The sequence below is a fragment of the Phallusia mammillata genome, chromosome 2 (assembly GCF_965637545.1).
Source record: "Phallusia mammillata chromosome 2, kaPhaMamm4.hap1.1, whole genome shotgun sequence".
Taxonomy (NCBI): domain Eukaryota; kingdom Metazoa; phylum Chordata; class Ascidiacea; order Phlebobranchia; family Ascidiidae; genus Phallusia; species Phallusia mammillata.
This window is the reverse complement of record NC_137253.1, coordinates 4,248,897-4,274,935: the sequence shown is the minus strand read 5'-3', so window position 1 is coordinate 4,274,935 and position 26,039 is coordinate 4,248,897. Positions and strand designations below refer to the sequence as shown.

Genomic DNA, 26,039 nt, shown 5'->3' with positions numbered 1-26,039 from the left:
GTTAACAAAGGCACTTTTTTAACTTACAAAATACATTGATGGTTGTTGTATTGGATTTTCCGCTTTCCATAAATTCTTCAGTAAAAGGTGTCACAGCCTGACAATATACTTTTGATCCATTGAGACTTTGTTGGAGTGAAATGTTAAATGAAGCATCCTAAGTTGTAAACTGGTACATTCTAAAAAAATTAAACAAACAAAAACTAAAATACCTTTTTAACTTCAAAAGATTTTGTTCCGACAAAAAATCGAGTCTTGTCACCCGTAGGAATGGTGTCGTTGTATAAACATTTCAAACTCAGTTTATCGCCGATCACATTACATGCTGTGGAATTGGTTTCCAATGTAACGCTTGGTGCTAAAATAGAAATGCATTAAAAACATGTTTATACGTCATTAGACGTACGGTCATTTACAGACGTTGTTTTTATTTGAGTAAAAAATCCAATGAATGAAACAAAGCATTAAATATGCGTTAGGTACAAACAGATTGTTTTTAAATCAAAAACAGTTACAATTTTTGCCAATTTTGTCCTAACTAACCTCTCCAGCATTGCAATCCATCCTGACCTGACCATTGAGCTGATTGTAAACAAACTGTCGCTTTATTTGTCTTTACTGTTCCGTTTGAGTAGAAAAGCTTACTTCCATTAGGGCAGCTAAATGTACCTGAAGAATTGTACCTAAATTCCGATGACATCACGATTACGTCATCGCTCAATGTATCTGTACAATCTGCATATAAATAAATAAAATTATTGGAGTTTTTACAGCGAAAACGAAAGACAAAAAAAGATCACTTTAAAAGTATTTACCGTCAATGACAATAACAGCTCTGATAAAACATGCATTGGAAGGATAAGCAGCACATAAACTTCTAGTAAGACTTCTTGCACCAGAACAGGATGGAATAAGTTCAACTTTTATTCCATCAAAAGATTTGTTTAAAGGGACCGTTATCTTAAAGGTTGTCTCAACACAATTTGCATCTGAGTCGACGGATGAATAAAACTCTTTGCGGTTGAATTGATTTGTTGTTTTCCATCCATCAGCAATCAAATATGAATGCGTTGCACATGTCGTTGGTAGATCATTAGCAATGTCAAAGTATACGTTCCACGTTATGGCTGATAGATTACAATATTTTGCCGAGTATAATGTTCCCTGATATTCTGACGCCCATATTGTGTATTTTGGTGAAAAATATTGCCTGGAACAGGAACAATCTGCGGAAATAGGACTAAATATTTGTACACCTCACACTTACTTGCTATTTTTGTTTGCTGGTTGATTAATTCGGTTTAAATTAAAACATTTCTGCATTGAATTACTCTAAAATAAAAATATCACATTTTAGCTTCAAAATTATAATGGTGTTGTATCCCTAATACTAAAGGTACTGATCTTTGGATGTTTTTAATGTGTTTTGCTTACGTTACTTACAAGACAAATCAATATAAGTCATTTACCTCCTGGCACTATTGGCCCTGAACTGTACACAACGTTGTTCCATACAATTGCAAGTGCCATGATTAGGATTTTCATTCTTAGAAAATTGCCCTAGGCTTCTAACACGTAATGAGTAATTAAACCATCAGAAACAAACCTTTGCTAAACTATCAAAACTCTCTGAAGTCTCGGAAATTGTGTTTTCTATGAAACATGTAACAGCGCCACTGTGGTCATCAGTTCGTTTTACAATCTGGCGTTACTGCGCAATCAAATTTTGCAGACTCTCAGAAAGGTGCTTGGTGTTTGGGAACAGGCATTTCAATTGAGTCTTTTTTCTAGACTGGAAAACAAGCAGCCTTTTATCAAACATATTTAATCGTGTAATAGTTCAACCACAGGTCAGAAACTAGTGAGCGAAGTTGCAGCGCTTAATTTCTTGTTAAGTAGACAGATTTAAATTTAAAACCCTCTTTTAAATATGTCACTTTACCAGCATGGTTAAAAGACACTATGTATAACAAAAATAGAATCGTGATTTGGGGTATTATAATGTATTTTTCTGGTCAAGCATGTGGACAATTAGGTAAGACCCTACGTTGTACTAACAACCCGACGCACACATTAAATTCACCAATTTGGTTTCGTCATGATGTTTCTTTGACTTTCACTTTTTATTGAAGTGTATCCCCCACTGGATATGAGAACAAATTCCGGAATGCAGATTGTAAATTCTGAGGCCAAAGTTTCCATTGGAATATCAAGAACCACTTTTGTTTTGAACTGGATTTTAAATGATCTGGTAATATATTTCATTTTACTTTCGATGCTTTCTTTGCAGAGCAGCAAAATTATTTAACTTACTACTTATATTTGCAGACCATTGCACAATGCACTTATTTTGGCACAAATGTTTCGTGTCCAATTGCATCAACATCTTACACCTCACGAATACAAACAAGGTATTTGACCTGTTTAATAAAAATGCAAACAAAAACCTTGGTAAACTTTTATTCCCCTTTGTAAAGATTTGATGATGCCAACCCAATAATGTTATATTTACAAATTGATCATTTGCTACAAACCGATATGCCATCAATAAATATAGTCGTCGATTTGACATCTGGTCCTATAGTGGGAAATGATTCATTTCAAGTTGTTGATGGTAAGCATTAGTCTAGGTACAATGAAAAAAAAATTTTTTGCTTTAGCTTAGCGTTTAACAATAGGTAAAATGTAAGTATTAAAAACTGTACAGTTATGTTATGGAGTAGAAAATAATGGCTTGTGGACTTGTATTACTTGACCAGCCTGTCTTGAAACTCCTGAAGAAGGTGTGAACACTACTCCCCCAGCAAACTCAAGTCTCGGTGAAGTATTTCACTTTCCTTGTGATATTGGGTACATTGGAACTACCACAGGCGTTTGTCAATCCGATGCAACGTTTACGTACACAAATAAGTGCGAGAGAGGTAGGAAATAAATTCTTAATTTTCGTTGATGAAACAAAATGGAATTTACTCTTACAGTTACTTGCAATACTGCGGATTTGAAGCTCCCCGAAAATTGCAACCTTTCATTTACTGATATTGCTAATTACGGCGAAGTTCTAAATCTTACATGTTCAGAGGGTGAAGGGAAAGTAGTCTGTGAAATTGATGGATTCCAAGTGTTTTACGTGCCCGGTTGGTTCTAATATTGCTCAAATAAGCATTTTCCGCAACAAATGCAAAAAATAAAGTTAAAGACTATCTTTTACTTTTTGTACAAATTTGCTTGTACAATTGTTTACTTTCGGTTGGAATTATCCACGAACAAAATCTTTAAAAACTACTCAAGTGCGAAACCAAGTGGACAACATTCTAACAACATTATTTTTTTATTTGTTGCAGTTCAAGTGGTTACCATGCCCAGTGGTATTTACACATCAGGTAAACCCTTTGGGTAAACTATACAAGTATATACAAACTATAACAACTATGATTCTTGCAGGCGTGCCGCTAGTAGGTTGGATTATGCTCATTTTCACAGCCTTTGTTGTCGGAATTTGTATTGTTCTTCTATGTTGTTACATGACATACAGACGTTGGGTTTGTCAGTGGTGGGTAAAGAAAAACATGTTAATGTTTTAATATATGACGTATTCAAATAATTTTGCTAAAATACTGAGTTAAGTTAAAAATTTGCTTATTTCATCTCGACTTGTTTTTGCATGCAGTTTGTCAATCCAGATAGAAAAGAAGTAGAGCTGAGAAACAGCGTTACCATCAAACGAAACAATTGCGAGAAAATACATTTATTGATTTGTTTCACCCAAAACGTTAATTGTTTCATTTTTCATGTCAGTTGTTGTTGACCGGGACAACAACTTTACTGTATGCTTTATTGCTGATGCTGTGTCAGACTAGGTTAAATCTTACAATACGCACCTAGTCGATTTGATAAAACGTTTAAAAACACTAATGGATGTTTTTTGATCCAACATGCAACCTGTAAAAATGTTGTTATGCACATGTTTGATGTGTTTTTATATTACAAATGCAGATATACCGCGAGTTTTGCATCTATATTGTTAATAAAAACACACTAAAAGCAAAACTTGTTCGCTGGGTGGCGCACAGACGCAACTAAGCAAAATATGCTGGGAACGAACTGTTGAAAAAAATAGAAAGTTAACAAATTGCACCATAGGTACGTGCGTGCGCGCGTGCTATGTTGTTCTTTGCTGGGAAGCTTATTGTTTCTTCTGCTTCTCGTGGCTCGTATCGATCGTCTGCAGTAGCGAGTAAGTTCATTATTGCGATTCTTGACGCTTGCTGCATAGAGCGACATGATCCACAAAAGACCAATTTAGTTCTTGTCTTTTATTCTGATTGCGCAACACACATCGAGTCTCCTTAATCTCAAGGAAAGGATACGGTGGAAAGAGAGAGATCAACGATAAACACTGGCTTTTAAACTGATACTCGTTTTTCGTGCAATCATTCCAGAACATTACCTTATTTTACTTACATCAGTTATTAGTTTGTTTTAAGTTAAACGCTCGCAAAGATATGCAGCACTGCAATGGATTGCACAACTATTTCGAAACACCAGGTTTACGCAACAGCCTGTCTTATGGTCAGGCTGTTGGAACATATGAGGAAGACGGGAACATGTAACAACGACACTAAATATGTGGTGCGTCCAACAGTTACTGAATTATGAGAACACATGGAACAGTAAAGTTACACCGCTCGATACCATATGTCGCAAAAGCAGTATATAAATTCCATGGAACGAAAAGTCATGGTTGCAAAGTTAAAATTTTCCATTACTTAATGCTTAGCCAAACCAAAGTGCCAAAGTAATGGTTTGAAAGAACGTGACCGCTACAGACTTTTAGCACTATTTTTACCAAAACCATTAAAAGTTGAATGTAACAACTTTGTAAATAATTAATGTAGTATTTTTATAGATAAAACTTGTGCACTATTTTTCACAAATTTTCGGGAGTGTCGGGTTTGGAAAGATTTTTCAATTCGTATGGTTTTTGTGGAAATCAAAAAACACTCACGGTTAAGACTGTTCGGTTTGAGATTAAAGTGATATAATATGTATAGAAATAGCCTACATAGTGGATTTGTTCACATAATCGGCAAAGCATGTTTTCTTTATTGTAAGCTTGACCGGTTAAAAACTTTGACACGCCGCATTTTATGTGCATAATTTAAAGACATATGTTCTAAAACATTGCTCTTCAACTTTTTTGGTTTGGCGAACCCTTAGTTGTTGCGACGAACTCATGCACCCTGTTTTCTCAAAAGGAAACTGAAGTAAAAATCAATATAAAAAATCATTTTGAATATCATCATGTCAATTAAACCGAAACAAAAATCAAATTAGACATCAACACTTTTTAAAAAAAGAGGTTCATTTATACGTATTTTTTCTAATATTCTAAAAGTCAAAGATTGTTGGTTCATTAAACATTTGTGATGTACCCTTGTATACCTTTTCGTACTGGTGTACCCCATTCATATTTTGGTGCACCCTAGGGAGCTCCGTGCACGATGGTCGAAGAGCACTGTTCTAAAACAATAATAATGGTACCGCTTGACTGTTTTGGTTGCCGTTTAGGAAATCTATCTAAGTTACCGTAGGGTGCGGTTCAATTTGTTTTTTTGTTGTTGATATAATGTGTTGCTGGCCACATACGATACTACGGTTCAAAAGAAACGATATTACAGAACGTTTTATTACATTTTTAAAAAAATTAATAATAGAATAAACTTACTATACCATGATCCAAAATTAAAAAAATATCTAGTATTTGTTGAATCTTAAAATTAGCTTTCTTCGTGCATGCAGCTTTTCTTCGTAACATTGGATATCACTCTGTGTCACATATATTTACAACTCAAATAAAACCATAAAATGACAAAAGCGAATAATTTGTATACACTGAAGGTCATAATACCATTGCGAATTACCAACTTAAGCTGCCCTCATATTACCGAATAAGCCCAGCAGCAAAAAGTTTAAAATCACTTTCAGGAAATCAAATGTCAGTGTCTGTAAAATGAAATATACTTGTTAGGTGAATTTATGTCATACTTAAGACTTACTGTATAAATTGTCGTCCTTGAGAGAGAACGAAACATTTTCGTAATTGTGAGCAGATCCGTCAACTAAAAATAAAAAGTGGTATTTGTTGTAGAAAGCATTAGTACTTCAATTCAAACTCACTATAATTTTGACAGACGTGGCTATCAACCTGATCATATTTGTTTTCGGGTATCGGAGATTCAATATTATTCTGTGCAGCTTCTTTCCTATCTTGAGTTTGTGTGTTCATGTAAACGACATCTTGCTTTATAACTACCCCTTCAAACGCAACGGCATAGAATTTAAATTGAATACACAAACGACTAATTACGGTTACTAATACAAATAGCATTTGGTCTATATTTATTTTTTTACGTTGCCTACAAAGAATAAATCCTTTTTTATAGAGATAGCCTACTGTTAAACATATTTTGGTCATGCAGCAATTCCTGTCTAGCATGCTACAAACCTGACTTTTTGGGGTACTTTCGGCGGTAAAACAATACCATTGCAAACACTATGGCAACGAACACAATGCCTCCAACAACACTTGTAGCTATTATGATTGTTTGGTCATTAGCGCCTGGTAGATTTGGATCAATTTCTTTGACGTGGATGTAAACAGTGAGTGGTTCAAGAGGAAATAAACTCGATCTAAGAATGAGTTCGTACTCTTCATCGTGTGTAACCTGAGAATTCTGTGTTGTTAATTTGCATTTCTGTTTAGAAGTGTTTTATTTATATGCTCACATTTAGCCATACGTAAAAAACTTGAGATGTATTGTCAATGTAATGTACAATTTTGCATGAAGTGCAGTTAATTTCCATACCTGGAGAAGACAAAGAAACAAAACGGCACGACAGTACAGTCAAACTTCGATACTATGCCACCCTTTGGGACCGAGAGAAAGTGGCATAGTAGAGAGAGTGACATAATAGCGAGTACGATTATAATTTATTACAGTATACAGTATAAGGTACAGAATACAGTATAATTTATTACAAAAACACAGATAGATTGTGCCTGGAACAAACAAGATCTGTTAGTATTGTTGTGACACAAGCACGAAACGGCGTTTACATAACTCGCTGCAAAGCTCGTGTAACCTCTAAACATCATGATTTTACTCAACGATTGGGTTTTCATTTTTTCTCTGTTTTATCATGAGCTCAAACCGAAAGTTGTCAGAAGGCCCAATTTTTCAATCCATAACCAGACCGTTAACCCTTTGAGGGTTACTGGTACATATATGTACCACAACTTTGAAGCCTGGTAGAAAATTAATTTGTTGTTCGATCGATATAATTTTCACACAACCTCTCAATTTGGGTTTAATGTTTATATTTCTATGATTTTTTTGCACTTGCCACCTTCAGATCAGCTGTTTTTGTGCCTTAAAGTAGTCCGTTTTCGGTCATTCTCAAGGGCATAGTTGTTTCACTTACTGGTAAGTATACAAAAACATAAAAACAAGTGACTGATAACGTTTTTTATTGTTTATGTGTTGGTTATCAATAATTACTAGTTTTAAAAAATAAAACCCAAGTAAAAATGTAAAAATTTTGGACATACATGTTATGGTACATATATGTACCACCGTCCATTTGGGGAAAAAAGTCAAAATTTTCGGTTTTGTTGAAAAATGCTTTTGTTTGTTTTTTAAGTCCAATTAGAACTACAAAACAGCACATTTAAGGTTTTTAGTATTTTTTATTTGTATTTTAAGACATTTCAGAACAAAAGTGACTGGAACAAAAAGTTAGTTTTTCCACTGACATATAGCATTGTGGAGGAAATTTTGTTTGCTGATGTTAGTGACACTGAAGATGACCTTGGTTTAGATGCAGAAGATGTTAAGGTTCTACTAAAAGATTCTAAATTGTTGCTGCCAGTTCAATGCTTGATTGTACGGTAGCAAAAAAGCAAAGTCCTAGTGATTAGAAGAGATCTGTAGCAAGTTGAACTTCAACAACAATGAAAATATGAAACCGAGAAATGATCCAATGTATGATAGGGCTTTTAAAATTAGGCCAGTACTACAGCATTTTAATTCATCTTTTCTATCAGTCCTATTTTCTTCTGTTGATGAACATGTGATCAAATTTCAAGGGCCACAATTCTAGTATTTGCAAGAAAAGATCTAGCAAAGTCAATACAATTGAAAAAATCAACAATAGACAAAGGTGTAAGCTTTGCACATGTCAAAAGATTCAGAACAGAACCAACAACAAGTATGTCCAGTGTGACACATATTTTTGTTGTACAAAGGATAGGAAATGCTTCAAACTTTATCATGAAAAATAAGTTTCTGTGCTTGATTTTGTTGTATTTTAAATTTTTGTGACCTGTTACCATTTGCTATCTATGATTTCTTCGTACAAAACTAGCATTTCCTTTTCATCTCTATATTTTTGTGAAGCTAAGTTTACTGAACTGAAATCCTACACAGGTAATGACAACAACTATTGTTGAAATACCTGCACCATTATTCTACATTTACAAGTTTTCTGGCATTTTTGTATGCTGTTGACTAGGTTTTGTTTGTTGTTTTGTATTTACTAATTAAATACATGGAATACAAGTATTTTTAGTAAACAGAGTTTACTTACAGTGATCCTTGAATACAGTTTTTACTATAAAAATGGATTTGCACCAAAATTGAAAAAAAAAAAAATTTTCAAAAAAAATTCCCCCAAATGGTTGCTGGTACATATATGTACCATGCTCTAAAATAAACAAACTAAGAAATTACAAAATTTTTTTGGGGGGAATACTTTTTTTGACCCATTTTAACTAAGATTTGTTGACTAAATTAAAAAAAGCAGTGCACAAAAAAGTGTGTCCCTCAAAGGGTTAATACAGTAATTCTGTACTCTCATGTGTCATAGTATCAAGGGTAAGGGGTGGCATAGTTAATATATTTTCTATTGAATTTAGTTGGTGACGATCAAAAGTGGTATAGTAGCGAGGGTGGCATAATAGCAAGGTGGCATAGTATCGAAGTTTGACTGTATTCGCAAGTTTAAAACGTGTGTAAACGAACAAACGATGCAGGAACAAAAATATAAAAATAGCTTAGGCTTACCATTAGCTGTAATTTTCCAGCTATCCACAACCGGATTGGATGAAAAATGAAATTTACAAAACCTGTTTTTCACATCATCATGACTGCAGTCGACATCATTACTAATTTGTGAAACTGGAGCAACTAAACCCGAAAGTGTTTGTTAATGCTGAGTTAAATGCCTGCGCATGAATTTATTCCACACTTACATAAAACATCCAGAAATACCACCCTTTGTGCTGTTCCAAAATGATTGTCGATAATACAAGTATAATTTCCCCAGTCAAATCTCGTGATGTTGTTTACATTTAAATCAGGATTATGTTGGTTAAAATCGCGATAAACAGAGGGAATTTCCCATGTAAAAGTCGTGTTTAGCTCAATTTCATATGGAACACTGCAGTTTAACTGTACATCATCTCTGGCAAATAGTTGATTGGTGTTGTTTGAATCATATTGTATGTCGGGAGTTCCTGCAAAGTTAGGTCAACGGGTGTTTAACTTTTTGCAATGTCTTTCATTCTTACTTACTTTCATTTTCTGAAACAACAACCAGTTCAAGCGATTGTGAATTCGTATTTCCATAATCATTTGCAGCAGAACATTGGACTGATTGCTGCGAACTGACATGTAGTGTTGATTCGCAAGTGCTTAATGATGCCAAAAAGTTGATAGCAAACTTAAAAGTACAGTAAGCTTGTGGATTAGCATCGCTGTCACAAAACAATGTCACATCTTGGTTTCCATTAAGTAGTACGCGTGAACCGGTGTAAACGATGTCTTTAGACAATTGTGGGTTGAGAGTTACATCATACGGCTTGTCTAAAAAGAAAAGAAATGAATAACAACATGCGATTGCAACAATGCAAAGACAAAACTCGTACTCACATAAGACCACAACGTCTGTTTTGATTGAGGAATTTTGAAACAAGTCACTTGTCATGCATGTATATTTTCCTGCATCAAATCGTGTTATATTGTCAATCACCAGAGAAGGATTATTTGATGTGATGACGCCCGAAATACTGGTCCATTGAAAGGTTGTGTTGAGTGTATCTTGATAATCAATGTCACAAATTAAATTCAAGGCTTGTCCTTCAATAATTGGTGAGCTATCCTGAATTCTGGCAGTCCCTGAATGTAATTCGAAAATAATTTTACGACAGTTTCGTTATTAATTAGAAAATCAAGTATCACTTACTGAGTTCCACAACAATTATCTGATTTTCTTCACTTTGTTTCGATCCAGCACAGTTTGTAACTTGACACGTAATAAACCCTGATTGGTTGAAGTATTGATTTGTGTCACATGATGTTGAAATTTGAGTTTGATTAAAATACCAAACACAAGTAGCCGAATCGGCAACACTTGTGCAATGAAGCGGAACATTTTGATGAGAATTCACCAAAACTGTTGATGCAGACTTAATGACGCCATTCGAATAGTCAATATTTGTTTTTACGTTTTCAGGTTTTGCTAAATGTGGATTTGACATGTTATAAGTGATTAACAAAGGCACTTTTGTTTCAACTTACAAAATACGTTAATGGTGATTGTATCAGACTTTCCACTTTCCATAAATTTTTCAGTAAAAGGTGTCACAGCCTGACAATATACTTTTGATCCGTTGTGATTTTGTTGGAGTGAAATGTTAAATGAAGCATCCTAAGTTGTAAATTGTACCATTTTAACAACAACCAACCAAGCAAACAAACATGACCAAACCACCTTCCTGACTTCAAAAGAGTTTGTTCCATAAAAGAATCGAGTTTTGTCACCAGTAGGAATTGTGTCGTTGTATAAACATTTCAAACTAAGTTTATCGCCGATCACATTGCATGCTGTGGAATTGGTTTCCAAAGTAACGCTTGGTGCTGAAATAGAAAGGCATCAAATCACGTTAGTACGTCATTAGACTTTAATAGTAAACACTTCTTTGATTTGATTAAAAAGTTAATGGCACAAAGCATCAAATAGCACAGATATGTAAGTTAATTTTTGTGTGCAAAGTTGTGAAGTATAAACAAAATATTGTTAAACATAACAAACAACATGGATAACATTTGCAACAATTTACTCTAATTTTACCAAATGTTGCCTCACTCACCTCTCCAGCATTGCAATCCATCCTGACCCCACCATTGAGCTGATTGTAAACAAACTGTCGTATTATTTGTCGTTTCTGTTCCGTTTACGTAGAAAAGCCTTCCTCCACGTGAACAACTAAATCTACCTGGAGCGTTGTACGTCAGTTCTGATGACACCACGATTACGTCATCAATCAATGTTTTTGTGCAATCTGCGAAAAATTACAATTCGTTATGTGATGGATTGGGTCGAACACAAGTCCAACCAGATCCCTTTCAAAGTACTTCACCTTGAATATCAATTGTAGCTCTGATAAAACATGTGCCACTGGATGCACCACTACATGTATTTCGGGTGAAACTCTTGACACCAGAACAGAAAGGAATAAGTTCAACTTTTATTCCATTAAACGATTGGTATAATGGGACCGTTATCTCAAATGTTGTCACAACATAACTTTCAAACGAGTTAACGGACGAATAAAATTGGCTAAGATGGAATTGCTGAGTTGTCACCCATCCACCAGTATTCAAACGACCATAATGTGCACATGTCGTTGGTATATTATTATTAGTGTCTAAGTACACGTTCCAAGCCAGTCCCGTTATATTGCAGTATTTTGCCGAATATAATCTCCCTTTGTATTGTGACGCCCAAGTTGTATATGTTGGTAAAAAGTATTGTCTGAAACAGGAACAATCTGCGGACATATCGATAAAATTGTTCACACGCTCTTTTGAAATCAATTAGGGGCTGATAAATCTTGCTACCTACTGTTGTAGAATAATAGTTAGTTAATTCATAGAGCTGATAGTCAGTTTGATGTATTTTTAAAAGTTTGTAAAACTAAAAAGATTTTACTGCATATAAATTTCTTAAGATTATTTTTCTGAAGCACATTTTACATAAATTTTGAAACGTACCTTCCACAACGACGTCTCCATACGAATCCGTCACCATCAAGCAAAACATGAATAGCAAAATGAAAAACATATTTTGGAATTAGATGCTTTTGTTAAAAACGATTGTGCTATTTGGATTCTTTATAATTTTTTTCTGAAAACATTTGGAAAATTAAGATCGTAGTTAACAAATTCTACTACGATTTGTTTGTAAAACAATTTTTGTTATTATTGTAACAAACACAAAGAAAACATTGATAGCTAAGACTCGCCCCTGTTGCAGATGTTTAGTACCTCACAGCGGAGTCTGGCTACATGCGCGAAACAGACATAGAAGTTTGCTCGCATTCCGTTCTTTGACTCATAATTTTACTTGACAAAGGCAATTACATTATATTATATTATATTATACAAAAAGCAACTTTGCCATTGGCTACTATAATACATGCTCCTAATGAACTGTCTATTTCGAAATAATGATGATAGATACTATACAAACGCCCATTGCACTTCACCTAGTTACCTAACAGTTAAATAAGGTTAAATGTAAAGGCTCCAAACTTGCTGTGCAACAAACAACAGACCCAGTTCCGCTGCTCGAAATTAACGACGGTTGGGTTAGCTAAATTTAAAACCGAAAGTAGTTTTTCCCCGTGTCTAATAGATGCACTTGGTTGTCAAAGAACGGAAAACACATTTTGTTTAATGTGTAGAAACGTCAGATTAAGCGTAGTTTCAAGGGTACGGCATAAAAATATCAAACCAAATTAAAATCTACATGATTTCATCATTTATCTACATCTATGTGATTTACGTAAAAATAAGGCTTAATTAAACATACAAACGTAAAAATCAGGCTAAACGATTTTACAGCTTCTGTTTAACAAACTATTACAAATCCATGTCAATTATTTTCCGCTGCGATTTGGATTAAAAACAGCATCAGCATACTAGTGCAGCTTTTCTCGACCCCCAAAGGGGCCACCAAGCACTTTCGAGAGGGAATAATTTTCCCAACTCGGAATAATTTGAAACAAACTTCCCCCGTGACTTCATTTTAGCATAGCGACTCACAACAGTTTGATTTAGAATAATTACAACACCATTTGCATATGTATACTTTTACGATTACTTTTTTGCTTTTTTGACATTAAAAAGTCAAAATACTGAAAAAGTTTATGGTGACATTAGCCACAACCTAAGAAACAAGTAACGTATACTGAATTACTGATAAAACATTTTCACAAAATTCTGGTAACATTGACTATTCAACTTACTTGCAGATATTCCGTTCAGTAATACCAAATGTACAAACGATAGTAAAACCTTACACGACATACTTCCTTAGCTGATATAAGATCCGATTAACATGCGGATTACTATTGAAAAATCAAAATATTTCCAGGTATTGATCTGCTTCTTCCAAGTACTTATAAAGACAGAAGGTAAGCATGCTCAGCTTTATCACATAGATGATCGTAAACAGACATTTGGGATGTTGGTTAAACAATGGGAGTGAAAGTTGATTCTCAAAACGTTTGCTTTGAATCGTAAAGTGAGAAAAACACACGGTTATATATATTCACAGAATAGTCGTCGTTTTATAGACATAAATCCGTTAAAATTACATATACTAAAAGTCGATTATTGACGGAAGTCAGACGTCCCACAGCGATTGACGACAAGCTTTCTCCCTGATCGATCATATTTGTTTCTTAAATCTTTCAGAGCAATGTTTGCGAAACACCACATGAAACAGTACGCTCAGGAGAGCTAAAACAATATTTACACAATATTTATTGGTTAAGCAGTACACATATTCGTCGACAATCACAACTCTTTGCATACGTTTAAATTTGTAAACCATTAACCACCATAAGCGCAATACGTCAATGTGATAAATATATATTTGTTTGTTTTTTGAGTATTATTGTAATGACAACTATTTTGGGTCAAAGATCGCAACATAATATTCTCATCATACCGTTTTAAATACAAAAAAATAGAATGTGTATCTTCTTGTCAAATACCCCAGTACAAAACCTGTGATATAAATATTTTTACGCATTATGGAAAATCAGGTAATGCAAAGTACTTCCATCTTGTTTAGCGATTTAACAGGAAGGACAGTAAATTACTGTCTTTGCAGAGAAAATAACATTTCACAATACAAACTGTAAATCAGGAACAACTCTAGTTAATGTCGGGATTTGTTCCACTAGCGCACAATATCACACAGAATCCGTTTAATTTATCATGGCTGCAATAGACAGTTTTGCTATACTCTAAAACTGATGCAACTAAACTCAAACAAGTTGATCAACATGCTGCACAGTTTATGTGTTTATTATATCTACACATACATATAACATCAACGAATACCGTGTTTTTTTTAGAAACAATAGGTTGAATAGAATAGTGAGCAAAATACAAGGCTATACTGTATATTTATAGACGAGATTTTTTCCTGATCGTAATATTTGTTGCTAACTCGTTTACAGCAATGTTTGCGCAACTTACCCAAAACACAACTAGAAGAGCTTAAAATACGCATAATTTAGCAGTTCACATAATAATCGACACTGACAGGGTTTTCCGTCACTTTAAATTTCGGCATTTTTACTTTCTCTGTGTTCATTACCTGGAAAACTTAATGTCACCTCTCATCTCTATTATAGCAGTGACGCGCCAAAGGAAGTCGTTTAGTTTTGGATGGTCACGTCTTATCGGATTACATGTGGCTTTTTCAAGACATTTTTCACACTTTGCATTTTATTATTAATATTTTATGCAAAAAAGTATTTTGTGGTCAAAATGCACGTTAGACACCTACACGTTCACTTTTACCACGATACGTTTTTACTTAAAAATATTAGTTGATTTGATTGGTATACAAGAGAGTTTCATGAAATTGTCTTTTACATAACTTACAAATGACTAAGACTAATTTAGCTAAAGCTATGCATGTCTAAAAAACATTAACCAATCTTATGTGCTTCTACTGATTTTAAATAACACAGTCAAAATTACCAAATAAATAGGCTTTGCTTGAAAATCAGTCTGACTGGTAACAAATATATATCAAACGCACGCTACAGCACTGTTGTGCTACAGCAATGCTAACTACTTTGCTTTTTGTGTTCTTTGTCATTATCTGCTAATGACTATAGTCCCATTAATTGCAAAGTTTTAATTTAATAAATACAATATATTTTTTTGGTTTCCTAATATTTGAAGCAACAAACAACACGGAGGATGGGGCCAAAAATAAGTTTAAGGAATTCGTCAAAATTCAAATTTTGTCCAAAGACATCACGTTGCAGAAAGGTAGCAAGCTATAAAATTTCATAAACAACATTTTTGTCATCCTTCGTCTACCTTCTCTACGTCGATGAGTTTTTCTCCAAAATTGTTGTTTCATAAGCACCTGATAAAGAATTGACACAAAATCATAAGCAAACGCAAATCCTTTTCTGAAAATTTACCCGTCCGACTCTTGCTCATTTCACCGATTTCCGAATACTGGTGATCATCGAACGGTTTTTGCAATGCTAAACCATTGTTTATTTCTGTTGCTAAAATGAAACAAGCAAAGACAAGTGAATATTTATAAAGATGTTATGTTGAGCAGAAATAGTTTTACCGTAATAATGTGCATCGTTTTTATCAGTTCGGTCGCTGCTACGATCCTCGTCATTCCCCAAAGCTTCTACAGAATTGACATAAGTAGGTTGTTCATTTTGATTGTATTCTGCAAAATTCAAACTTGAAAAAACATGCTTCAAAGCAAAAGTAAACTCATATAGGAATAAATGTAAGCATATTTACAAAGCTGGACTATGTTAATTTACAAAAATTAACAAACCAAGCTCATCGCGTTGCCCGAACATACGTTTTCTCCTTACAACAACCACCGATACAACAAGCATTGCAATAAGCAGTACTGCCCCAACCAAACTTCCAACAATGATAGCTGTTTGGTTTGAGCTTGAGTTTTGACCAGGATTGTTAGATATCAAAAACGTTACTTCAAGATTTTCACCAGGAAAGCTAAAACTTGTGATTGTCAATTTAACCGTTAAATCGCTGCTATTGTTGTTTGGAGTCTGTTGAAAATGAAGATATATTGTTACAAAGGTTACTAGAGACAACAATGGCAACTAAAACACTATTTTTACCAAACAGAAGTAATATGAGTAAAGATTTACCTCCAAAACCAGGTAAAAAGTTTGTTCAGAAGCATCATTGGGATCGTTAGCAATTTTTCCATGCAACCCTTTGTTGGATAACATGTAAGTTTTGGTTAAAGGATTTGAAGAAAATGTTACAAAACAATTTTCCGTTGTTACTTCAGTCCAGTTGCATGTTGAGTGGCTGTCTGTCTCAATTGGAGGGTCTAAGGACAACAAAAATGTATGACCCAAAATACTGCAGGATGACGGTTTCAGAAAAAAACTTCTTACACGTCACGTTCAAAAACAAACTATTTGTGTCACTGCCAAACTGGTCTTGTGTATGGCAACTATAATCTCCTAAATCAAATCTTGTCAGATTAGACAAAAACAAAGTTGGACTGTTAATATCAACATTTCGTGAGCTGGGTATAGTCCACATAAACCCCGTGTTGAGCTCTTGATAGTATGGAATACTGCAGCTCAATGAAATGTCGTTTCCATTTCGTATTGGGACATTCGGCGATTCGAGTGCTTCAATGCTGGAATTTCCTGAACGTGTACATTTGTTTTAAATTGTATGACGATAAAAAGCACAAACTAAATGCATACCATACTTTCATATATGACAACAACATCCAAAGTTTTGCTGCTTGTATTTCCGACTTTGTTACTCGCAATGCATTTAGCAGTGGAGGTTTCATTAAAATAAACAGTGTTGGAACAAGAACCCTCATCTACATTCATTAGCTTATTATTGATTTGGATCAAACATGTTGCTTTAGGATTTGCATCATTAGGATAACAATTGATAGTGGCATTTTGATCATGTTGTAGAAATACTTGTGATGCAGTGATTGTGGAAAACCCGTATGTAGTTGCGTTAATTGTGACACTGGAAGACTTCCCTGTACAAATTGGAAGTGTTGTAACCATTGATTGCCATTTTAACGTTGTAGTGTACTTGGTCTATTTCCTTTAGCACACGCCGTCACAGGCGAGCCGCTATTACAAGAACTGTTGTTCACTTTAACGTTCTGCAGTACACAGTTCTTTGTAAATGATTTACCATCTTAGTGGGCAACCACTCTCACTTTACGAGTTTACAACTTACGTCACGCGGTTGGTTCGAGACTGATATCATCTCCTTAATGGCATCGAAAATCGTCGCGCAATAAATCTGTTTTAAATGTATTTAGCACTTATTATGTAGTGCTGAAATACATTTTGAAACAGATTTATGGAAAACAATTTTTGCAGAAATCAACAAAGTTCGTTTTACAGCCTATGGCAATGCACAATACGTTCTAGATTATCTACTTTATCAAACTCCTATGCGCAATTTGCGATTTTAAACTCCACAACTTACATTGGAATTAAACTCTACAACTTACACTTGAACTAAACGTATATACACTTACATTGAACAACTAGTGTTGTTTTGTTCGATTCCAGACTGACACCATTAACATTAATGCTGCACCAAATCAGCTTCTTATTGTACGACGAATCAATTTGAAACCTATCGGTTGGAACCTGTAAATGACGTTTTTGAAACATTTAATATGTTGTTGTTCCTCAACACCACATACTTCTGTCCCATCTACAAAAGTTTTTGCTGATGTTGTTTGTTCGGTGGAATTTCCCTTCAATGTACATTGGGCATAAATGTTGTCTGATTCGTTGTACATCGGTTGAATGTTTTCCAATAAAGCTAGTGATTTACAATGTACATATATTATTGCAATACTAAACGTTTAACTACTTAACACTTCAAGGTCGCACAAACAAATGCAGCTGACTTAAATTAGAATTTCATCTTTACTCACCAAACCAACATTCAGGTGTTCCTTGCCCAACCCAGGAGCTGGTAATATCACAAACCATTGGAAAACTTATTTGTGGATTGTTTTGGGGAATTTCATCCACAAACAAAGTTGTGTTTTTTTGACAAGCAAAGTTTGATGTTTGGTTGTAACTTGTGCTGTTTATGCATCCCGTTAAGTTACAATATCCCACACAATCTAAAAAGTAATTTGTACATTATTATTCATGCAAGTTCGCATTTTGTAAACTTTTGTCTGGGAATTGTTTTAGAGACTTATGTTGCATAAAACATATCTCACAAAACTGTGGTCTTCTTACCCTCCATGACAACATTGCTCTTGGCGAAAGCGGGAAAACCAGACAAAACGAATTCAAATTTAAAATTTTGGGGTATTTTATAAACTTGCAAAGTGACCGAACTTCCATCGCAGTACAGTAGCGCTTGTAAACCGAAGTTGTTTGAAAAAGATGGACCACAATCATGGAAAAGACAACACCCGGCGTTAGGTGGTGCTGCAGCTGCTCCAATTGCAGTGTTATTCACACTGATGGTTAGAATTGGCACATTGTAATCGACTGTCATTTCCCAATTGGTTACATTTGAAACTTTTGCAGGTAATGTTTCCCTGCGATGCTTCGAAGTTTTCGCATGTTGCTTTTCCTACAAGGAAATAATATACAAGTATTGTTTTCATGCTGGAGTACACTTTTAACCATTTATTGGTGTTTTACCTTCAACCAAAGATAGACACAACACAATAATCGTGAGATTGAAACAAACAAAGGAAATAGTCATTGTAGAGACATCGACGGTGCAGCAAAATTAAGTAAAATTAATATCTTAATCTGACTACTACCAACTTTCTCAAACCTGTCGCTTCAAGAGTAAAATTTTCTGCGAAGAAAAAACGTTATGAAAAATTTTGCTTAGAAAACGGTTTTTGTTGAACACGACATCTCTAAACCGCTGTTTACCAACATTTCCTGAAATTTACCTAATGTAATCCTTGTGATGTTGACTTACGTGACACGAGCAAACCAATCAATACAAGTTAATATGGAAATTGCAATCTTTCTTAAACGAAGCTAGTGCATTGATCCATTGTTTCCGTTTAACAATCAAAGCATTAACCGGCGTGCTATTGCAGGGCTACTCGAACTTTCTTGCTCTGCGACCCCACTCTAAAACAAAAATTTCTACCCGATCCCTTGATGGGTATGATGAAAAGATATACTTATATTTTATACATAAAAATTTCTGCCGGTGCCTATGAATGGTGCCAAAAAAAGCCATTTAACTTCTAACTTGACATACATATTGACAGTCATAGTTTTTACGACGTCATAATCTATATTGTGACGCTTGTGGTGTCTGCTTTTTCGCATTGACTGCACACAATAGGCATAAAAAACAAGTCTGGCGCATATGGCTACTAGGCTGGTAATATTCTTTTAAGTTCTACAAAATTTGTTTAGAGTAGTTTGAATATACGGGAATGATGTTTAAACAATAAATGTACGCACGTATACAATTTATTGTGACTGACACAATAACCCATAATGTTTTGCGACCCCAAAATTCTATTGCGCGATCTCAATTGGTGTCGCGACCCACAGTTTGATAAGCCCTGTGCTATAGGACCATGGTAAAATGTTATTGGAATCTAAAACAATGATGGCAATTTTCGACTAAACCAAATCATAAATATGCAGCACTTATTATTAGCAGCACTTTTGAGATACGGTAGATACATTATAGTTCACAATACATTAGGACCGAGGTACTTGATACTGTAAATACCTGTGCTCGTTTATTTTCCTGCTCTAACTTCAGTATTCAAAACAAAAGCAAGGTAAATGCACAACAACATATTATAGTGTGTAGCATTCAGTTTACTGATTCATCAAAAACAAAGCAGCATACTAACCACCAAACAGGTTTCAACGTATAAGGCTTCTTCGTTGTTTTGATTTGCAGAATAATGCTGCCCACTATATTGCTAGAAAAATATGCTGTTGCCTTTCTGATACGAAACTTAACCTTTGGACAAACACTTGCGACGATTTTTGTGTGCCTTGCTTGTTTGACAATCAGGGTTTCTGTTTACACATAACGTACAGTTGTAGGTTTAGCGTTGCTGGTAGTTTCGTACTTCAACACCGTTATGAAAAAATTGCAAGCGTGCTTTGACTCAACAATACGTGCTTAGAGTTGTATGATCTAAAATTGCAGTCCGAACCCGAGTAATTGTTTGAATGAAGTCTATACACTTGTAATTGTTATAGATTTGTTTAGTTGAACTGCGACAAAAATGTGGTCTCGAGTAAAGTAAAGTCTAAATCGATCCGATTTTATTCAAACTTCAGCCCCAACCCGGCCCGATCCACGAATCTAGAGTGCTTTATATGATGCTGAACATAATGAACAAAGAAAGGGCAACAATAAACAAACAAAACACTACTTTAACATACCTTTTTGAGACAAATTGATTTCAGAAACTACCATAATAATTTTAAAAAATGAAAGTTGAAAAACCCTAAATCTGTCTACGTATCATCTCGTTGATAGTAAGATAACTGATGAAACAAGAGCATTCAACTGCCACTTGTATTAGATTAAGGATATTTAGGGCTTTTCTTTTCTAGAATTTGGGTGAAACGGTAAAGTCTAGTTGCAAGATCGAGTTTTCATTAGGGGTAATGAGTTTTGGGGCAATCATTGTAAACCGATTTAGATATGTTTGCCTAAGCTGGTCAGTGAATTCAGGTCGATTAATATATCTGGAGTGGAAAGATTACCAATATTGACACAAAAATAACTGGTGGACACAACACTGTGGATTTAACTTTGTGCTGTGGGCTACAAAGACCATATACAATATACATAATGGACAACACATAATTACAACGTTACCTAAATTACCACATACACGTTTTTTCATCACAACAACAAAATGACGATAAAATTTATCTCGACTACATGTGACAAACGTTTACAATCAGTGCGGTTTATTTAAACTTTACTTCAAAGTACAAAATAGTTCTGATCGATTAGCAATTGATCCCAGTCAATCTCAAATGAGAACACGTTCAGTTACAAGTCAAAATTTCACTCCATTATTTACTTAATATAGATTTTAAATACTGCGGCTGTTTGTATGAAATAGGTAATCATACATTAACAAAAGGTTGTATTGGTTTATTCGTTTTTGTTTATCGGCTGTTTTATGGAACAACCGACCAAGTAAATTGAATTCTGCCTAAGGATGGCACACGTGTTGAAACTCAAATCAATGAATTGCAAAATACTGAAGTCATTCACAAAGTGAAAAAAAAAACTATTTATCTACGACTGGTATTTGTTGGCGTATTGCCGTAATGGTTTAATCAAAAGCAGGTAGATTTTTGCAAGTAAAAAAGCCAGCAAATTAATCCAAATGTCTGAAAAATCTGGTCCGTCAATAACACAAATACGGAACATACGTTAATCCGCGTTGAAATACTTACGACAACACGTCGTCTGCAGGCTGTCGCAAATTGCCACAAGGTGTCGTTTGTTTGCCACATAGCGTCGCTGCTGAGCAACAAATTATGAGCTACAAGTAATAGCAAACTGAACACTGAATGTTCTGTGAAATTGTGGGAAATTAAAACTCAAAAGATATATTGATAGATTTGGATTGTTTCCTTTTTTTTAATAACTAACAAAACTGGTTCTGTCAATAACACAAATAGGATTAAAGTGCTTATCTGTGTTAAAACACGTAAGAAAACTGACCAAGTTGCAGTTTGCCACTATGTGTGCCAATGTTGAGCAAGCAAATTTGGCAAACAAATCCATTGTCACTGCGTAAAACAAAGCGCAACAAACTACACAACAAAGATGATTGTCTTTTCGAATGGCACAGGTATTAACGGATAAAATTAAACCTACTGATATCGGTTTTGTTATTTTGTTCTTTTGCCGCGCCTATTTAAAGGTAGTTATATCAACATGTATGACTGTGCTGTAACGAGCATAGTAATGAAACAAATATCCATGCTGTATTAAACAAATACTACTAAATGCACAACCAAATGCATCATCAAAAAATCAGCATGTATGTTACGTCATCTGTAGAAGCCAAATGGAAAACAACAAGGCACCTTATCTGTGACGTCACATGCATTTGCCCCTTTTTATCGCCGCACTAAAAGATTCTGTTCACTAAACCGCGTTTGTTTGATGTAGTCCCGTTTATCGTTATATAAGCCCAGAGTAACTGCTGGAACGGAAACAAAGCATGTCGTTTTTATTAATCAACCTCAGTATAAAGATCGTGAACTAAATAATATTTTTGTCATAAATTTACATATTTCAGATTTGTCCTAGTTTATATTTATCACAATAACTTCAACAGTTGCTGTCTCCTGCAAAATGAGAATAAAACAAATACAAGACATCGAAGTTTATAAAGTCTCTTGTTATTTTTATCTTTTTTCTTATAGTTCAAAAAAAGCAACAAATTTTTTTTTTTTTAAATAAGATTTGTATGTACTTGCCAGACATAAACGATAAAGAACAACACATATGTTGGTATCAGTTGTGATGATAAATAATATGTAATATATGTAATATCAAGTAGTTTTTTTAAGAATATGCTCTTTTTTGCTGCGACACCTTCATGTAAAAATAATGTACTAAATAGCAAATTGAACATTTAAAAAATTTACTCTTTATATCAATTCTTTCAGGATCCTTTTGGCTGCTAGGATTAGTTTTACAGGGAAACTATTGAACTGCATTAACATTTTTGGTTTCCCCGGTTTTGAAAGTTATCATAAAGATATGCATTCAGGAAAAAGCCTAAAACTTAGGACTTTTTGCAGTTATTCAACAAGCAGCTTGTCAAACCAGAAATCAGAAAATTTATAAATCATGAGCAATGTACATAGGTCGCAACAGCATCAAACATGTCTTGTTGTTTGTATTACTTCAACGTATTCGTGGTTACTGGTTATTTTGTCTTGTAGCTTGATTTCCGTATCTGTAATAAGGACACAAAACGAAAAATAAATTTTAAATCAAATCGTTTGTTTGTACAGTAGTTCACCGTAAACATGATCTTGTTGATACGTAACATTTACGTAAGTAGCTTCCTCAGTGGAGTCAAACGAATCTGAAAATAGAAGACAAAGCAATAAAATACATCAAACAGACCGCGTCATTTAGCCCCTGCGTCTCATTCCCAATGCACTTTCGTGCACTAAACTTAGCGATGAAAATAAGAGTTATATCATAATGGAGCAATTGCATTGTTAATTAACTTCTGTTGAAAAATTAAGTTTCAAAATATTTTTTAGATTTTTTTTAGATACCGCACCAAATGCAACTTATACCTTCACTGAATGATTGCCTTCTTTCTTCTGCATTCCTGTTAACGTTAGAAAAGTTTTCATCTAAATCTGCAAAACAAAAGCTTGTGTCATACAACGGTGCATTATCTACTAAAACCTTTGGTATTGGATGCACATTTCGTCTTGTAACAAAATATTCCTCCAGCAATTAAAAGAATTAACACAACCGCAGCAAAGACACTGGCTGCTATAATTGCGGTTTGCGTGTTGCCCTTATTTTCCTTAACTGTTATTTCAAATTCAGTAGTAAGCATGTTACTTTGGAACTCCAAAGATTGAATTTTAAGCAAGTATTTTTCATCCTTGCCTGTAGACTAAATGCAATGTTTAATTTCTGAATGGTTGGTACTAATTTCTTTATTCAACCTACCGCATTTACATGCTAAACGTTAATCTTAAACATTACCACTGTTTTGAAAATAACGTCACCAAAAATACGTAAAGGGTAAATACCTGTAAAATTAAAACAAAGCTTTGCATCTCCGCATTTTGACGAAAATAGCACAAGCTGCATTCTACAGGGTTTCCTAAAAACAAACGGATACTAATACAATTTGCACAGACAGAAAACACATCAAGTTTTTTTGCATTAGTTACCAGCATTCGACAAAGAAAAATTTGTTGTTGCTGGATTTGAATCAAATCTAAATGAGCTTTTAAGTTTTATTTGTTACTTCTTCCCACAAACACTCCGTGACGGATTCATCTGATTCAGGAACATCTGCAAAAATGACTATAACTTAGATTATGACTTTTAAAAGCAACTGAACAAAACTTACAAAATACATCCAGGTAAAAACTTGCAAAGTAAGAACCAAAATTATCACTTGTGTGACAAGTATATTCTCCTGAATCATTTCGAGTTATTGCTTTGAAATGAAGTTGAGCGGAATTGATGGATTCAACAGGAGTTGTCCATGCAAAAGTAGTGTCCAGTTCATTCTGGTAATCTATACTGCATTCCAAGTTTAACGATTGTCCTTCAATAAACGTATTTCCTGCATCATTAGAAATAATGGGATTTTCTGAAAAAGCAACATAATAACATCTTAATTTTATAAATTTTAAATTGGTAATTTCAAGAAAAATCACTTTCGTCTACAACCACTATTTCCATAGGTGTGCTTGTAGTTTTCCCAAATAGATTTTTAGCATTGCATGAGACTGATCCACTTTGGTCAATAGAATAGGTTGTGTGACAAGAAGTGGAAATTTGTATTTGGTTAAACATCCAAGTACAAGTTGCAAGTGGATTTGCGTCACTTATACAAGTGAGTTCGACGGTTTGACTCGTGTTGAATAAGACTGTCGAATCATTGTATTGTGTAAATTGTAGCCATGTTGTATTGAAATCGACTGATGTACCGTTTGGACCGTCTGGAATATACATTTATAAATCAGAGAAGCAGTTGTTCCACAAAGCACCTGCCCTGTTGTTCCACAAAGCACCTGCCCTGTTGTTCCACAAAGCACCTGCCCTGTTGTTCCACAAAGCAGTTATTTATTCTTATAATATCACATGCCAAATTTCGTTTTATTTTAAACCAATTTGAAATTTGTAATCAAATTATTAACAAAGTCCGCTTGATAAATTGGTTTATACTGTAAGTTGCTGAATGGTGGCACCTTTATTACAAGAATGTGTAAGCTACCTCAACAAAACAACACACTCACAGAAAACTTGCAGATTGATTGCATTTGATTTTCCAGTGTTGTTGTATATTTTTGTATAAGGGGCATCTGCTTTGCAAGATACGTTTATTCCATTGTGTTCACGTTTCAATGTAAGCTCAAAATCAGTGTCCTGCGTTTAAATCGTTTCATTATTTGGCAATAGAAGTTGAATATATTTTAATTATTCACAGTATTACAAATGGGCAAACAAATTCGATGACAACTTCGTAAAGTCAACACGTACAACACCAATAAATTTCCCGCTTTCCTGTTAAAACTATGCACTTTTAAATGGTTCTCTGCGAGTGTTTACTTTGCTCGGTCAAACTGACGAAGTCCAATGTAAACCATACGTTATCAAAGTGCAACGACGGCTACAAATTTGCTTTTTACCTTAGTCTCAGTAGTAGCATTCGAACCAATGTAAAACACAGAGGAGTTTCCATACGGTGTTGTATTCTCACAAATACATGAGAATATAATAATTTCTCCCTCCAATCCTTTATTGCTTGTGAAAAATTTTTTTTTTGTGGTCAAATTTACCAATGGGGCTATAAAAATACAAATAATGACGCAGTTATTTGCGAAAAAAAGATATTTTATACTGTAGCACTTCTGTAGTTGTTTATTACTTCACTAGCTGTTGTTTGTGTGCTAGAGTGATTTAGAGCGAATCAGATTTAAGTAAATATAAAAACATGTTGTTTTTTGGATGTTTGTTCACTAGTGACCACGCTAACTTTCAACAGACAAAAAAATCATCTTTATTAGTTGTGAAGTGGAAAACAAACCTGACCAACATTGCAGGCCAGATTGACCTTCCCATTCAGCTGATTTCAAACAAGATGTGTTTTTGTTTATCAACCTCGTTTCGTTA

At 34.4% G+C, this 26,039-nt stretch overlaps 1 long non-coding RNA gene across 1 annotated transcript; it reads right to left on the bottom strand.

The window, feature by feature from the left end:
* Positions 1 to 22,895: 22,895 nt before the first annotated feature.
* LOC145214617 (uncharacterized) lies at positions 22,896 to 23,520 on the bottom strand. The gene is made up of 3 exons (XR_013857087.1): positions 23,471 to 23,520; positions 23,185 to 23,250; positions 22,896 to 23,118 (listed from the first exon to the last, which is right to left on the bottom strand). It is a non-coding gene; the product is annotated as an uncharacterized LOC145214617 (long non-coding RNA).
* Positions 23,521 to 26,039: the final 2,519 nt, after the last annotated feature.